The 18,825-nt window shown below is 35.7% G+C and overlaps 1 protein-coding gene across 1 annotated transcript in view; it reads right to left on the reverse strand.

Annotated features, from left to right (window-relative positions):
* Positions 1-7,190: 7,190 nt before the first annotated feature.
* DNAJB9 (DnaJ heat shock protein family (Hsp40) member B9) overlaps positions 7,191-18,825 on the reverse strand; it is a 748,064-nt gene continuing 736,429 nt past the window's right edge. Inside the window, exons 9-10 of the mRNA XM_085005842.1 lie at positions 9,599-9,703; positions 7,191-8,531 (exon numbers count right to left, since the gene is read on the reverse strand). The gene's annotated coding sequence lies outside the window, so the exon portion shown is untranslated. The remainder of the gene's footprint in view (positions 8,532-9,598; positions 9,704-18,825) is intronic.

Raw genomic sequence — 18,825 nt, forward strand, 5'->3', positions numbered from 1 at the left:
TTTATGTTTTCTAAAATCTTTCACACTTTGCCTTTTGGACCAGCAATTATTACTATATATAGAGTTTGAAGAAAGGTCAAGTTATTTTTTCCCATATGGATATCCACTTGGCACTGTTCAATTTGTTGAAATTCTTTCCTCACTCATCTACAGCATACCTTACCTACCTTGTACCATATAAAATTATTTATATTCATGAGGATGAGGCTGTTCTGATATATCTGTTCTGTTCTATTGATTTATTTATCTTAGCCAATACTTTCATAATTATTACTGCTTTACAGTAAAAGCATGTATATCTGATGATTCCTATTCACCTTGCATTTTTGCAAGGATGTTTTGGTTTGGAAATGCCCTTTGCATTTTCAAACCAATATTGGTTTACCAATGTTAACATAAGAATCTGCTGGCATTTCTATCGGGATTACAGTGAATATACAAATATACTTTTTGGAGGAAAGTAACATGTTTAAATTATTAAATCTCTTCATTCTTGGTACTGGTATATACTTCCATTTATTTAGGTTTTTTTAATCTATCTTAACACTATTTCTAGTGCTATCTGGGGCAATTTTTCACAGGATTTGTTCCGATGTACTTAAAATTCTTTGATGCTATTGCCAAGACCACACATATATATATATATATATATGCATATCATTTTATTTCTACTTTTTGACACAGTACCCAACAACTTTGTCAAATTTGCACATTATAGAAATGTATATGTGTATCCTCCCTTTTCCATTCTTTTATCTTTGAAAAATGCCCTTCTCATACCAGCTATGATTTCAGGTATGCTACACAGTAGAGAATATCTCTGTGTTAGCCTTAATCTTTGAGAGAAAGCATCCAATAGTTCACTATCAAATGTAAAGTTTCCTTGTGCCTACCCATGATAAAGTTAAGGAAGCTTATTCTATTCCTAATTTGTTACAAGTTTTTTTAAAAAAATCATATATATAGATGTTTAACTTTACCAAATATTTTTTGTGCTGATTCAGTAGATTATGTATTTGTCCTTTTTTTTGTTGTTAATTTAATCTGTTGATTATCAAAGGTTAAACCAACATTACCTTCCTGAAATGAATTTAATTTGATCATAATATAGTCCTTTTTATATAATACTGAATCTGATATGCTTTCATTTTGCTTAGAACTTTTAAATCTATGTTTAAAGTTTATCTACGTTTTACCTTTCTAAACTTTTACATCTATATATCTTACATTTTACCTTTCTCAATGTTAGGTTTAGTTTCAAAGAATATACTTACCTCATAAAATGATAAGAAAAGACTTCTGACTATATCTTTCTTAACCATTTGGTAGAGATTGGTGAATCCAGGGATTACAAGTTTTATTTGTTGAAAAAAATTGTATATTCAGTCATTTCAAAACTTGTAAGATTAAATAGATTTACCATTTTTCTTTTTTGTTATGTCAGATTTATAAGCAGTATTTTCTTGCCTGATCTCTTTTTCCCTTTTGTGTTTCTTTTTGCAAAAACGATAGACTACTCAACTGTTACCCTTAGGTTTATAACTTTCTCCTTGCTACAGTCTATCATGTTGTGTCGCTGGGCTTTCTTCTAGTTATATTCTCCTGACCCATTTTCCAACTTACTAATTCTCTCTTCAGTTATAATGAATATGGAGTTATATTAATCTATTGAGAACTATTTTCTAGATTGCATTTTTCAGTAAACTCTTTGTGGAAGAAGAGAAGTTCATAACGGAGTTCTCTTAGTTCAAGTCTTTTTTAATGGATTTGTCAGATTCACTGACTCTTTCCTGTTGGATGATATTCTGACTGATATACACAGAGTATGCTGATTACTTGTACTTAGTAGGCTCTTTTAAATGTGCCTCTGTATTTCTGCCCACATTCATCGGGTTTAAAGTTTTATTTATGCCATAAACTTGCGAAATCTGAGGGCCATAAATGTTACATTTTGTTGCTTACTCAGCAGTGTTTCCAAGCATTTTACTATACCTGGATCTGTATCTTCATTGCCATACAAATACTAAGAATGGAAGCAAGCTTGGGAGAATGCTTGCTATGACTCATCCTTAAGAAGTGTATGATTGATTTATTTCTTTTATTCTTTGGGAGTAAACTGAAGAGCAAACATTACAAGCATGTGAGCACACACACATATATTTTCACATATATTTTATTCTCTTGGGCTGTTTTGTTCTAACTTAAAAAAAAAAATGTTGGCACCACTTCTGTGTTCCTGACTTTCCAAAGAACATATTTTTAAAACATGTATTTTCTCTTCCCCTGTATTTTATTATCCTTTGTTCTATATAAGTCTTAAATAATATTTTCCAAAACAGCTTACAATGCAGCATTTCAAAAGACAATTTGAAAAATGTTATGCATCAATATATGAACTCATAACAGTTCTTTAAAACCCATGTCTGCAAATTTTTCTTCATATTGCTTCACTAAAACAGTGATTAAAGTATACCGATTCAAAACATGTGACTCCCAATTTCCCTGAAAATTCAAAGCTTACATGATAGTCAAAAGCTTTCTATCTTATCCATTTAATCATTTAAGCTCTACTCTTGAGAAACCCACTGTGTAATTTTATGTAGTATAAAGTTAACATTTATGGTAAGATTCAGTGAAGCTCTATTAAAGGTAAGTCAGCCTTCAGAATCAGAGGTACCTCATTCCCATCAAGCATTAGGTGGATGATGGTCTTCTTTCTCCCCGCAAAATGTGTGCTACATTTTCATTAACCATAAAAATACATTAAAAACTCATAATTACAGCAGTAACGATGCCTTTTAAATAGTGCTAAAAAGTTTAAAAGTACAAAACCTCTCAAAAGACTTATATAATATGCAAAATAAATTATTATGCCACTTCATTTAGTGAATATTAAGTAAGCTTCTTTAGCTACTTGTGCCATCAGTTTATTTCACACAGCTGAATAGTCTAATAATATTTTCATTAAATATTTATATGAACAATCAAACACTGCAAATGAATAGCATCTCCCTTGACATTCAAGATGGTTTCCAGGCTGCTATCAGCAGTTTGTTATGTTGGTAGGGCTCATTTCCTATGGCTTAGAATGATGTTTTCCATTAGCTTTGACTATCTTATGTCTGACCTTAGAATAAAGGCTATTCATCATGTCTTCTAATTTCCAAATTTTATTTCTTCATTGAGAAAGTACTGACGATAGAAAATTAAGTGCATTTAAAAGTTGGGGTCATGTTCTACTAATTCAGCCAAGGAAATTGATTAACACAGCTCATTTTTTAAAAGCACCAGAAAATATACTCTTTGGTCTTATATGTTCAGTATCATCTTGTTCATATCATTTAATTTATATTTCCATTAATTAAAGGTGAATCTAACATTTGACTTCAGCTTACTATGTGATTTTTCGATTTATGAATGCATGATGGCATGGTGAGTGCAATTTAATTGTAATATTTAGTTTAAAATCCTATGAGAATAGTCCCATGCTAGGTCTGTGCATTTCTCTTCCTGAAATATGTCTCACTTTCATGACTACTAGTGGAGATCATTGGAAGTTATTATCAAAATGATCATAGATTGTCTAGATTTTAAATCTAGAAATTAGATTCGTATCACAAGTTTCAAATAAATACAAAACTTCTGGGGGGGGGATTTCCCATCGTGGTGCAGCGGAAACGAATCTGACTAGGAACCATGAGGTTGTGGGATCTATCCCTGGCCTCACTCAGTGGGTTAAGGATCTGGTGTTGCTGTGGCTGTGGTGTAGGCTGGCAGCAACAGCTCCGATTCGACCCCTAACCTGGGAATCTCCATATGCCGTGGGTGCAGCCCTAAAAAGACAAAAGACAAAAAAAAACCAAAAAAACAAACAAAAAACCTTTCTGGGTGCATTTTGAATGCTTAAGAAGTTATAATAAAAACTTAAAAAGATAATCACTATTAGCTTGATTATACAATTCTGTAAAATGTGCTGTTATAAATTTGTAGCTATAAATTGGCTGGTACAAAAAAGATTATTTTATTTGAAGCAAATTAAATATGACTTATTTGCCCCCTTGTGATTAATGGGAAATTTAATCTAGATCATTATAGGGCCAATTCATATGCAGCTCAGGGCCATGTGAAGGCCCCAAATGTCTTTCGCAACTTCAAGCTTCAGGACTCTCTCTTTGCCCACATGGAAAACCATCCAAACCTGCACAGATTCTGTAGTCTGACTGTTCTTCTATTTCTATGATATATTTGGGCATAGAATGTATATTCGATGAGGACAGAAACCCTGCTGTCTAGCTTTTTAGTCACAGTAAATAGGCAATAGCTTCTAGTCTCTCCAGGATATTGTGAGGGCCTGACTTATTAATCCCACGTACTCTGGAAACCACAGACCTTAGACGAACCCCATTTGTTGCAAAACTCTTCCCAAGCATAGGATTTTTGTGTGTTTGGGTTTTGTTTTGTTTTTGCTTTTCGTGCCACACCTGTGGCATATGGATGTTCCCAGGCTACAGGCTGAATCTGAGCTGTAGCTGCCGGCCTGCACCACAGCCACAGCAATGCCAGATCTTAGCCACATCTGCAACCACAGCTCAGGGCAACACTAGATCCTTAACCCACTGAGCAAGGCCAGGGATCAAACCTGCATCTTCATGGATACTAGTCAGGTTCGTTACTGTTGAGCTATGACAGGAACTCCCCCAGTCCTAATTCCTACTCCACAGTCACTAGTTCTTCACGTTCCATGTATTTCCTGAGAACATAGCATAATATACTCAATAAGTTATGTGTTATAATGGCTTGAGTGACTGCATAATTTATCATTCCAAACCAGAATATTTTGGGGGTAGGAGGTTTTAATTATCATGACAAGGCAACAGAAGACAGCTGGTTGTCTTAGTTTAGCGCCCCCCCCCCCCCCCACCGAAACAGACCCTAATTTATATTTAACTGATTTCTTAGGATGTGTTCCCAAGAAAACCTGATACGGGAGTGGGGAAGTGGAACTGTGATGGGAAAGAGGCCAAGAAAGAATGTGGCATCAGTGAGGTCCTATGGGAGTGTGTTTACCAGATAAAATACAAGATATCCAGTTAGAATGGATTTTAAGTAAAACAATAACTTTTTTCAGTATAAGTTTGTTTCAAATATTGCATGGGACATACTTACACCAAAAAACAATTCTTTCCTGACTGTCCTGTTTTTTTATTTGCTAAATTTGACAACCCAAGACAAGAGGTCTCTGGAGAGAAAAAGAGTGTAGGTCACAACTAAGAGGGCCAGGGGCCAAGAGAACTAATGCATTTAAACCTCTGCATCCATCAGTCACTGTTTGAGTGCAGCTCCAGATGAATTTAAATTCCCAGGCAATTCCATCTCTCTGGGTATTCACGCAAAGTGGATCAGAGGAGTCTGAGTGTAGCCTTCATACAAAGAGAAACAAGTGCTGGTTGTTCGCATAGAAGCCACACAGGGAGCTTCCATCCTCAAAGATGGCAGAAACATCTGAGGGGGGGATGGGCAGAGCACTGACCACAGCAGCATCTGCTGCCCTCATATTATCCCAAGAAAACTGAGATGTGTGGTTGTCCTGACAACAGATGGCCATCCATGCTTAGAGCTTAAAGGAGCTCCAGAGACTAAGAGGAAACACTTTTTTGGAACTGGATGGAAATGGGGTTCTCCCAGGAACACTGGAAATATCCTCCCACACATCCCCAGTTTCATATCTCCGTAAATTACCTTGCCATAAAATTAACTGGGACATATACTCTCCATTTTCAGATCTGGAAGTGACTTTATTCCCTAAAGATTATTTTAACTTAACAGAAATTAAAAGATCACCAAAAAAGCTTATTGCTTTTATTTTCAGACAAATCTAGCCATTTATGATATATTATCATGCCATAAGTGACACACATTACTTACATACTATCTGATAAAAATTAGAGCTTCATATGGTACAGAAGGCAGTGGTTCCCCCAATTAAGAGTGAAGAAAAATCTCTGAGTATGAGATGTAACTTTGAATAAGCTTCCATTTCCTTTTAAGTTCTTCTAGTAATTCCATATCCTGAACTTAATGTATAGGCCTCCTAGATAATTAGGATGCTAATTACTATTGGAGTTTTCTTCTCACCCTAAGGACTTGCACAGTTAAATTTATTCTAAAAGTTAACTACAGTTTTCTGACTCCTTGGGGTGAGTCAAGAAGTAAGGCAATGAAAATTTGCTTCTGCGTGCAGAAGAAGCCCTTCTCCTGTAACATATAATGCCTAAATATTCTGTATAGAAACATCACTGTTTTACATGGATAATTAACACTTTTTAGTCTACCACTGACCTTAGCCATCAATTACCTTGTTAAATCTCTTAGTACATGCATGTAAGTAAGTATGGCGTATATAATAGTATATGGAACAGTAAAATGGTAAGATAAGTAGATTAACATCTTAAGGACACTGCTTAATAGCACTACATAGCCCATCATGATGTATCTTTCTTTCAGGAAATACAAAAAGTAGCTTTAAGTCCAGAGCCCTAATTAGGATATACACTTTCTGGTGAGCCAGAACATATAGAGATCCTCCTCTCATCATAGCCGTGGGACCTAAGGTATGTCTGTCATTGCAGGATACTGAATGCTCTTATACAGAAAACATATGAGACAAGTTGTTCCTTGAGCAGGGAAAAAAAAAAAAATACCCACCCCACCCCTGATTTATTTGATTATATCCATGTTCCTTAGTTTAGCCTATAAGGTACCTCTTGATCTGGCCACTACCTTTTTTCTGACCTCACCTTCTAATAGTCCCTTCTGAAGCACACACCATTATAGCATACCCCACGTAAACATTATATCCGTCCTTTGCTAAAACTGCCCCATCTCACCAGAATGTGGCCACTGCATCCTCTCCTTACATTCATTCCCTGGCTAACAGCTACCTGTCCTTTAACAGTCCATCTGGGAGCATATTCTAGGAAGTCGGCTCTGTTCTTTCCCAGACTTGGTTAGGTATTTCATTTATCCTCCCATAATGAAAAGTGCATATACTATCCTTACAACCTGAGGTATTGGTATACTTTCCCTACAAATATACCCCTTTCCCTGGAGAGAAAAATGTTTTGAGCAGAAGATGAGACCTAATTTTCTTTGGATTCTCTAAATATAGCAGACTATCCAGGACACATAGGAGGGTTTCAATAATAGTTTATTGAATGTATGAATTAATTAATTAATGGCAAAGATTCTGGATTGTTATTGAAGCTGAAAATAAATAACCATTGGCTAAGCCTAAGAAAATGTCAAGCTTTAAGTTTAAATATAGGTCTTTTTCATTCCAGGTTGATTCATAAATAAGACCAAGACAAGAAAATTATTAGCCAGAAGATTTATGATACAATATATTAACCATAGTTAAATGAAAACATGAAATTCACTGAGGAGATTTTTATAGGTCCACTATTAAAAAACATAATATACACAACTTTTTACATCTTATTTTAATCACTTTTCATATCTATATGTATGTAAACATGCATATATAAAAACAAATGAATGATTATAGTAATTTTACTATAACAATATAATAATTATTCATGTATAAATATCTACATTACCTTATGTCTTAAGAGTTAAAGGAGATAGGATTAAGTTAGCTTCTTTAATGTTAAGGTTTTTTTTTAGGGCCGCACTTGCAACATGTGGAGGATTTCCAGGCTAGGGGTTGAATCAGAACTGTAGCCACAGGTGTATGCCACAGCCGCAGTCACGTCAGATCCGAGCCGCGTCTGTAACCTATAGCACAGCTCACTGGATCCTTAACCCACTGAGTAGGGTCAGGGATCGAACCCATGGCCTTGTGGATACTAGTCGGGTTCATTAATCCCTGAGCCATGACGAGAACTCCTAATTTAAGATTTAAAGACAATTGATTAGCTCTGTCAAAATCAATTAACAATGATATTTAGAATGTCAAACTAAATCCAAACACTCTGATCTTAAATTTTTTAATTCTCATGAAAAGAAAATTGCATTTAGTCTGACAAGAGAAAACAGAGGCTGCCTGAGACCAATCAACTTAGATCCTGATCCTAGTAATCAAGGCCTTTTATCAAAGCCTTATACCATTATGCTCTCTCACTATTTAATTACAATTTGATAATTGTCATTCTGCGCATAAATTAGAGTATTAGATGATGCTCTAATATTTAATAAGGCTTTTCATCTTTAACATAATTTATAAACACGAATTAAGTAATCTTCCAAAGAGGCTATTTGAAAATTCTATTTCCTTTGAAGGTGGTTATGCTTAAAATTTCTACTTAGTGTATTTAATTTTGCAACCATTACACTTCACAGCTAAGCTAATCCATCAGTTTCTCTCTAATTACCATTTACTCTGATATTAAATGACATAAGAATTTGATGCTTACAATAGTAATTTTATCAGAGACCTGGACCAGTGAACAGTTTTATCCTTCATATCTAGTTCTTGTGCTTCTGGAGGAATTCCCAGTGGTGTAGTTCTATTCCTGGAAAATAAAATGGACAATGGTCTTTAATGCCATTCTTTAGTAAGGAAAAATGTTCACCATTAACAACATCACATGTGTGCCGTATTATTAGTGAAATGAAAGAAAGAACTGCGTTAATTACCATCTTTCCAGCTGCACTGAAAGAATAGAGACACATTCAGGCAAAATGTAAAACACTGGGGATTTATTATGACAGTATAATGGAAAATAGGAAAGAATAAGAAACTTGTTTGTAAGTGTCACATTAAAAATTCCCCCAAAGAAAAATACAAATGCCTTTTGTTGTGTTCCTGGTATACCCCTACACTAAGCCTTAGGCTACGAGCTCTTTGATCAGCCGGTTATAGACCAATCAAATGATGGCCAGAATGGCAGGGTAATACAGTACAAGTATAGCAATCTGTATAAATAAAATTTCCTCACCAGCAATCTGAATAAACATTAACTCCTTAGCAAATATCCAAAGGGGACAAAATAAGTAGTAGGCATCCAAGGTTTATCAGAAGAAAGACAATGCAATTATCAGTGAAGATGAAACTTCAGTGTTTTTACAGTACAAAAGTAATAATTTACGGAGCACTCACTATGTGAGGTGGGCATTACATATATTATTTTATTTAATCACTACAACAACACAGAAAGGTAAATATTGCTAACCTCATGCTACTGCTGAGACCCAGAAATTTAAGGAACTTGATCAAGTTCACACAACTAGTAAGAATTAGAACTTGAATGCCAGCAGAGGTTTGACTGATATCACATCTCGTTCTTTCTTCAATGGTACCACACTGACTTTCACAGGAATTATTACAAAATCAATTAATGGTTATAAGTTGAATCTCATGTTGATTGGTCATAGGCATATACAACAATCTCTCATTCTTGTACACTTGGAATATAGTAAAGCTGAATATATTCTTCTATTTGGGAGACAGGGGAACAAAAATCATACATGTTCATAGATATGAAAGAAATAATTATTTTTCTTTGGTTCAGAATAAAGGAGGCAAAGTTCAGGTTCATTCAGCAAAGACAAGACCATCAAGAATAGAGTCAGGGAGTACCTGGTCCCTTGTCCTCGGTCTCCCAGGCTGGTGCTTCTTGAATGGTGCCATGCTGCCCCTTTGCCTTCTGGCCTTCCTGCTGAACAGCCAGCATTCATTTTATAGCTAGGAGAAAAAAAAATGTTCAAATTATGGTTAAGTCAAATATATCTTGGTGTGCTGCACATCACATTTTGTTTTTTAAAGAACAAAAATTTCTGTTAATAAATATCTCTTAGGAAACCACATATAGTACCCATTGACTCCAAGAAAAATTTAGACCTTTGCTCCTAGGTCCAAATATCTTTAAATAGTAAAAAAACAAAAAAACAAAACAAACAAAAAAAAGCCTTCTCACTAGAATTCAGTAAAACAGTACTAAAATAATAATATATATAAAAAACAAACTTTTGACTTTGCTTATTAAGGAAAAAAATCCACGAATTGCAATCCACACATGGCAATCAAATTTTTATTCCATGACAAGCAGAGGAGATGGTAGTAATAAAACAGAAGGAAAAAAAAAACTTAATAAAGCAAGTTTTATTTCTGAAGCATATCATGTTCTTCTTTTAGAGATACATATTTTGAAGAGTGTCTCTGAACCTATAAATTGAGCTATCTGGGAAAAACACACAAAATATATATAATGGCAATAATATAATTTATGAGCATTAAAGCTTTCAAACAAACCCCTATCCCAAAAGATGTCTTTCTGGGCATATCTATTATCTAAAAAGGAGGAAGCACTTCTAAGGGAGTTATCTTTTACTCCTATTTTTTTAAAATATATTTAAAATTTTTTCTCTGAGCCTGAGAGAATATCTATAAAATTCAAAAGACTGCAGGAACTGCTTGCTCTTACATAGGCAGTAAGGATTCCTATTTTCCCCAGAGGTTGCAGCAAATCTAGTTCTTTTTAAGAAGTCTTGCCTTCTTGGCCTATGGAATTCTGTTTAAAATGGGTTTTGCCTTATGACTAATGTACTTTCATCTATGACTTACATCTATGTAAGGCACTTTACTCCTATGATACTAGAAAGTAGTATTTGTTATCCTAGATTTTCAAGCTGTCACTTCTGTAGAATCTCTATGGCTAATACCAATGAACATATTCCATACTCTGAGTCTCCTGTCATCCCTTCATCCTTTAGAAAATATAATTTCTATTAAAAAAATAGAGTAGTGAAAATAATTTATTCATTTCCAAAAAGGAACTTCAGTGCAAATAACGGTCTCTGCAAAAGCTAAGATATTCTAACATCTCAACTATTAAAAGTTCCAGGAGTTCCCCTGTGATGTGGTGGGTTAAGGATTCATCATCATCACTGCAGTGGTGTGGTCAGTGCTGTGGCATAGGTTACTCCCTGGCCCAGGGACTTCCATATGCCACAGGGACAGACAGACAGACAGACAGACACACACACACACACACACACACACAATTCCAGAGGGTGGAGTCTACTTATTTAAGAACATTACATGAGTAGATGACCATCATAGGTATTCCCTCTGTGTTTACATCATGCAGAAGAGGGAAACTTTGAGATCATGATGTATTTTTGGCCCCAACAGACAACAGTGGCATTAAGTCCTCTTCTGACCCAGATGCCACAAAGTTTCCTTTATCGCTCTCTTGAGAGCTCTGAGACACACTAAGTTGTTCAGGTGTACATTATAATTTGACATCTCTACACATTACAAAGTGATCACCACCAAAGGTTCAATTACCATCCATCCCCATACCCTTGACCCTCTTCACATTTCTTCTTGCCAACCCCACACCTCCTCATCTGGTAAACATAAATTGTTCTCTGTAACTGTGAGTTTGGTTTGGTTTGGTTTGGTTTGATTTCAGTTCATCTTATTTGGAACTCTCTGGGCTTCATGGACCTGGATGTCTGTTTTCCTTCCCTAGATTAGAAAAATATTTAGCCAATATTTCTTCAAATGTGTTTTCTGGCCCTTTCTTCTCCTTCTGGCACACTTATAATGCTAATGTTTTTACACTTGAAATTGTCCTAAAGGTCCATCATGGTATCTTTACTTCTTAAAATTCCTTTTTCTTTTTGCTTCTCTATCTGCTTTGTCTTTTAGCTCCACTGATCCGTTCTTCTGCTTCCTCCAGTCTGCTATTGAAGCCCTCTAGTGTATTTTTCAGCTCAATTGTCGTATAATTCAGGTATATTTTCTATCTCTCTTGGAGTTCTCATTCTCGATTCATTCTTCTCCCAAATTTGGTGAGTATTTTTATGACAGTTACCTTGAACTCTTTAGCAGGTAGATTGATCGTCTCTACTTAAGATCTTTGTTCTGAAATTTTTGTCTTGTTTATTGGAACATTGTCCTCTGCCCTCTCCTGGCAAAATGGCTTTCTGTATTTGTTTCTATGTATTAAGAAAATCAGCTACCTACCCCAGTTTTGAAGGAGTGGTCTTGTGCAAGTTATGTCCATGAGGCCCAGAAAAACAATCCCCCTTGGCCACCAGAGCAAGATGCTCAAGGGGTTTCTCCGTGTGGGCTGTATCTGCCTGCCTGCTGTGACTTGGGCTCTTGCCTGGATTGGTTGCTATGGTGCATAGTTGTGGCTCTTTGGGGGGTGGATGGGGCTCTCAGTGATGTGTGCCTACTGGTGCTTGCAGGTTAGAGGGAGAATTCCAAAACAGCGCCTGCCAGCATCAGTACTGGCAATGTATAATGATGTTTCAAAAGTGGTATTCAGCAGTATCTCCCTTTTTAGGAAGAATCCCAATAGGTTCCTGCCTCTCTGACATATGCTTTTAAGATTAGTAAGTAGCTCTCCTTCACTTACTGTCTAGGTGCTTTTCAATCTGTTTTTTGTTTGTTTGTTTGTTTTTCTTTGTAAATTTTGTGCTGCAAAGTGAATCTGCAAACAAGCACTTTGAAACTGGATTCTTCCATCTCTTATAGTACTGCGATCTTCCTGGATGTATCCTTGTTCTTTTTCAAAGGTGTCTTGGGAGCTTCTCTATCCCACTTAGGATATAAGGGTTGGGGTGCCCAATGTGGGGCACAAATTCATCACTCTTAGATAAAAGTTCTGTATTTTTGAGCTCCCTCCCAATTATGGATTGCTCACTTGGGTTGGGGTGCTTTATTTTTGTCTGTCTTTGGCAAGACCATGTCTCTGCCTCTCCTACAATCTCACTGCTGTCCTTTATCCTTTGTTATAGAGGCTCTGTGTGTCAAGTTTCAGGTGTTTTCACAGGGAATTATCCCATAAGTGATGGTAGATTTGTTTTTTCCATGGTAAGAGGTGAATTCAGGATCTCCCTATGCTACCATCTTGAGCTACAGTCTAAGACATACTAGCTTTCAGTCTTTGACTTCCCTTTCACTCCCCTTTCTCTTTCATCCCAGTCAGGGCAGAAATTTTAACCTCAGGAGTAGAAAAAACTGACACCAACAGTACAAAAAAAAAAAAAAAAAAAAGAATCCTTTTTCTGTATGGAATAGTTGAAAATACCAAAAGAAACTTCCATCTGTTTATATCTCAAATTATTATCCTCACATACTTATTCAAATTGATATCTTTTCAGCAGATATCTATGCCTGCTAGAGACAAAAATGTCAAAGAAATTGGGGCCATTTGACATCTCATTATACAGTATATGCTTTTTAAAATTATGGCTCAAATCTTGTAAAGCACTATATAAAGTACATAATGAAGTTCCTAAGACATAGTAAATATTCAATTAATGGTACATATTCTTTTTTCTATTGTAAGTCTAGGTTTACAGTTGTTTTGAGTAGGGTCTGACATCAGGGGACTGTGACCCAACTTTATTTTCAACTTAGGTTGATCTATTTCCCAAAGTACCAAAGCTCCAAAATTATTTTCTTATTGTTCCCAATCTCTTAAGCTAAACTTTAATTTCTTCACTCATTTATTCATACATTCTTTCAACAAATATTTACTGAGGTGGCAAACACCATATACAAAAAACAGAGAATAAAATATTATTATACTAGTAATAATTAACACAACCCAGCCCTCATAAGACTAATCTAGTGACAGAGATAGGTATTTACCAAATATTACCCACGTGTGAAGCTGCTATCAAAATATGTGCTAGGAAGGAACATTACAAGGGACTACATTTTTAGAGAGGTAAGGGAAGGTTCTGCTGCTTAATCCGAGACCCCCCAAAAAATGTTTCCTTCTTTGGATATCAACTAGATAAGAAGGGAGGAAATAATGCTCCAGGCAGTAGGAATAATACATACGGAGGTCCTGGGAAGGAAAAGAACATGCCAAGAACTATGGATGGTAAGGTGGAACAGAGAAGACAAGAGAAGAGCACAATGCAAGATAAGGTTGGGGGGTAGATACAGGTGATCGTCCAGGGCCTTGGGATCAAACATGGACTTTAACTCGAGAGTCACAGTACAAGTGAAGGTTGAAAACACAAGAGTGACACGGGCATAATGGAAAACAGAATGGGGAGCAAACACGTGGAAGTGGGTTGACCTGGGAAGTGGCACTATTCACGTGCACTGAAAAGATACAGAGAGCTGAGATGTCAGCTTGTAAGAGCAACAGAATGGTAGCAAGAAAAAAATGGTGGGGTCCAGAAATATTTAGGAAGTGAACTCAAGATCAGTGCTAATAGATTTCATGAGAGAAATGTGAAACGGAGATGTTAAGGATGATGAACAGATTTCTAGTCTGGGTTCTGAGTTACAGGGAATAGGTTGTGTTTTTAAACAGGAAAATGATGTAGGCAGTGCCTTTCCATTCATGGCTTGTTTTACGCATGTGTGTAAAATAGCTACTACTCTGATGGCAGGTTGCCCATAACTCTCTATATATTCATAATTATTCCTCAACTAGAAAAGTACAGAGCGTAGTTTGATTTAGTTTCCTCTCCACACCCCATACTATTAATTTATTATACAGGAATAATCCAAGCAATTTAACAAAATCAGGTAATGTTAGCAATTTAAAGGATCTTATGAGACTTCTTATGCCGTTTTGAAAGAGGAAAAAAGTGAGACAATTATACAAATATTCTTAATAAATTCTTTATACACACACACACACACACACACACACACACACACACACACACCAGTTTTTCCCCCTTTGGTTAACTTCAAAATATCTGATCTATCAGTACTTTGGAAGATAGTGATTTGCTGGAATGTGTGGCAATCATAGAGATTCTTCATTATCCTTGTGGTATTTTTATGGACTGGATTTCTACTAGTATTTTATTCTAATTCAATCCCACACCCTGTAATGGAGCAAACCTAATTTAAAGTCATTGCTTACATTCTATGTCATGACACATTCTGAATAAAGTTTGATTTTAGCCACACATTCAATATCATAAACCCACATAAATATATGCATCTTATTTCAAAGTAATAAATGTGTCTTTTAATAGAAAATGGTATTATTCCTTCCAAAATATGTTAATAATTAAATATCAAATAATTCTTTATGAAGATCAATACATACGTACTCCATATATATTCATAACTTTACAATAGAATAATCCATGTTAAGCCCCATCTCCAAGTTTCACCAAGCATACGTTCTTGCTTTATGAGCACATATATGACAGTTAAATTACATATTTATCATTTTCACTGAGAATATTTGACATTTATAGGTGTGGTAAAAACAAATTGGGTCATTTTGCTGCCTTAAAAAAGACAAACCCACTATAAAAACTGCATGTTCTCTACTTTCAAGGGAGGATCGTTTCAGTTTCCAAATATGAGGAGTTTTTACTTCTTTTCTCTTATATATAAATAAAATAAAAGGAACTTTAGACATTGATAAGCTTTGTCTACCAAATATTTGTAAGTGGGACATATTAGTTCTTGGCTAATAATAATTCAAGAGACAAGTCATTCAATGACTTAAATGAAATAAAATAATTAAAGCAAGTCTTTTGCCGGCATAATCCATGTTGTTATCCTCAGGCTGTTCTGCTGAAGGAGACTTATTTTGTATTGGAGCTTATCAATAAGGTTAGAGGTATCTCCAAAAAAAAGAAATTTAACTACACCTATCACCCAGCCAGGGTTGTTCCACACCTTTTCAAGAGCATTACAGTAAGTTCTGTGTGAACATGATTGCCTTTGGGAAGGTTTAGTTCTAGATTTTTTTTTTTAATGCTAGACCAAAAATGGACAGCTTGACTTTCTGATCTCCACATCCTCTTTAGGAAAAAAAGGTGGGAATTAGATCCCACAGAACTTTCTATTGCATTTTAGCTATCGTACTGAGAAGGTCTGCTAGAGATTCAGGTTCTGAATTGCTAGATAAGTATCATTGTAGAGTGTCTGCAAATTCTGGGCATTCCAGTAAATAACCCAAGCTTACATAAGAGAGGAGATTCCTAAGTTACAAATTAAATTATGTTTGTAATTTCAAAATTTTTAATCCTAAAGGATTTCTTCTCTTTAATAGATCGCTAGGATAGTACATTGTGACAATACTATTTTGTATCCAACTATCAGATTCTATCCCATCATGATCTAAAGACATTCAACTGAGGAAATACAAACAAAACGGTAATTAGTCAGCTAAAGTCTCAATTTTACTGCATTGTTTGTGACTCAGGACAAGAAAATTTGAAAAAGCATAGATGCATCCAGGGCAGCGAGGGTTCCTGGGAGACTTATCTCCTCATTCCACCATTTCCATTGCCATCTCTCTCTCTCTTTTTTTTAATCATGATTTTATTTTTCCATTATAGCTGATTTACAGTGTTCTGTCAATTTTCTACTGCACAGTGAGGTGACTCAGTCACACATATATGTATACATTCTATTTTCTTACATTATCATGCTCCATCACAAGTGACCAGACATAGTTCCCAGTGCTACACAGCAGGATCCCATTGCTTATCCAATCCAAAAGCAATAGCTTGTATGTATTAACCACAAATTCCCAGTCTCTCCCACTCCCTCCCTCTCCCCCTGGGCGGCCACAAGTCTGTTCTCCAAGTCCATGATTTTCTTTTCTGTGGAAAGGTTTGTTTATGCCATAAATTAGATTCCAGATATAAATAAAATCATACAGCATTTGTTTTTCTCTTTCTGACTTACTTCACTTTGCATGAGAGTCTAGTTCCATCCATGTTGCTGCAAATGGCAATATTTTTTGCTTTTTTTTATGACTGGGTAGTATTTCATTGTGTATATATACCACATCTTCCTAATCCAATCATCTGTCAGGACTTTTAGATTGTTTCCATGTCTTGGCTCTTGTGAATACTGTGGCAATGAACATGCAGGTCCATGTGTCTTTTTCAAGGAAAGTTTTGTCTGGATATATGTCCAAGAGTGGGATTGCTGGGTCATATGTTAGTTTTATGAAAAGTTTTCTAAGGTACCTCCATAGTGTTTTTCATAGTGGTTATACCAATTTACATTCCCATCAACAGTGCAGGAGGGTTCCCTTTTCATCACACCCTCTCCAGCATTTGTTATTTGGGGTCTTATTAATGATGGCCATTCTGATTGGGGTGAGGTGGTACCTCATAGTAGTTTTAATTTCCATTTCCCTAATAATCAGGGATGTTGAGCATTTTTTCATGTGCTTGTTGGTCATCTGTATATCTTCTTTGCAGAAAAGTCTATTCAGGTCTTTCGCCCATTTTTCAATTGGGTTGCTGGTTTTTTTTTTTTGCTGTTGAGTTGTATAAGTTGCTCGTATATTTTAGAGAGTAGGCCCTTGTCAGTTGCATTGTTTGAAACTATTTTCTCCCATTCTGTAAGTTGTCTTTTTGTTTTCATTTTGGTTTCCTTTGCTGTGCAAAGCTTGTCAGTTTGATTAGGTCCCACTGGTTTATTTTTGCTTTTATTTCTGTTGCTTTGGGAGACTGACCGGAGAAAACATTTGCAAGGTTGATATCAGAATGTTTTGCCTGTGTTATCTTCTAGGAGTTTGATGGTATCTTGTCTTACACTTAAGTCTTTCAGCCATTTTGAATTTACTTTTGTGCATGCTGTGAGGGTGTGTTCCAGTTTCATTGATTTGCATGCAGCTGTCCAGGTTTCCCAGTAATACTTGCAGAAAAGACTGTCTTTCCCATTTTATGTTCCTGCCTCCTTGGTCAAAGAGTAATTGACCAAAGGTGTCTGGGTTTATTTCTGGGTTCTCTATTCTGTTCCACTGGTCTATGTCTGTTATGTTACCAATAACACACTTTATTGATTATTTTGACTCTCTGCCTGAAGTCTGGGAGAGTTATGCCTCTTGCTTAGTTTTTGTTCCTCAGGATTGATTTGGCTTCTGGGTCTTTTATGGTTCCATGTAAATTTTTGGACTGTTTGTTCTAGTTCTGTGAAAAATGTCATGGATAATTTGATAGGGACTACATTCAATCTGTAGATTGCTTTGGGTAGTATGGCCATTTTTACAATATTAATTTTTCCAACCCAGGAGCATAGAATATCTTTACATTTCTTGGCATTATCTTTAGTTTCCTTGATTAATGTTTTATAGTTCTCAGCATATAAGTCTTTCACCCCCTTGGTCAGGTGTATACCCAGGTATTTGATTTTTTTGGATGCAATTTTAAAAGGTATTGTATTTTTGTATTTCTTTTCTAATATTTCATTGTCAGTATACAGAAATGTGACTGATTTCTGAATGTTAATCTTATATCCTGCCACTTTGCTGAATTTGTTGATCAGTTCAAGTAGTTTTTGGGTTGAGTCCTTAGGGTTTTCTGTATATATATAGTATCATATCATCTGCATACAGTGACAGTTTTACCTCTTCTCTTCCTATTTGGATGCCTTTTATTTCTTTTGTTTGATTGCTGTGGCTAGGACTTCCAATACTATGTTGAATAACAGTGGTGAGGGTGGACATACTTGTCTTGTTCCAGACTTTAGTGGGAAGGCTTTCACCTTTTATCCATTGAGTCTTATATTTGCTGTGGGTTTGTCATAAATGGCTTTTATTATGTTAAGGTATGTTCCTTCTATACCCACTTTGGTAAGAGTTTTGATCATGAATGGATGTTGGACCTTGTCAAATGCTTTTTTTGCATCTACTGAGATGATCATGTGGTTTTTGATTTTTCATTTGTTAATGTGTTGTATGATGTTGATTGATTTGCATATGTTGAACCACCCTTGTGAATCTGGGATGAATCCCACTTGGTCGTGGTGTATCATCTTTTTTATCTGTTGCTGGATTCGGTTGTCCATTGCCATCTCTTATTCTTTTTAAGTTGCACATCACATCAGAAGTGTAG

The sequence above is a fragment of the Sus scrofa genome, chromosome 18 (assembly GCF_054392235.1).
Source record: "Sus scrofa isolate SSC_HxYL_T2T_F1_AM1 chromosome 18, Sscrofa_HxYL_maternal_Yorkshire_Landrace_v2.0, whole genome shotgun sequence".
NCBI classification, from domain to species: domain Eukaryota; kingdom Metazoa; phylum Chordata; class Mammalia; order Artiodactyla; family Suidae; genus Sus; species Sus scrofa.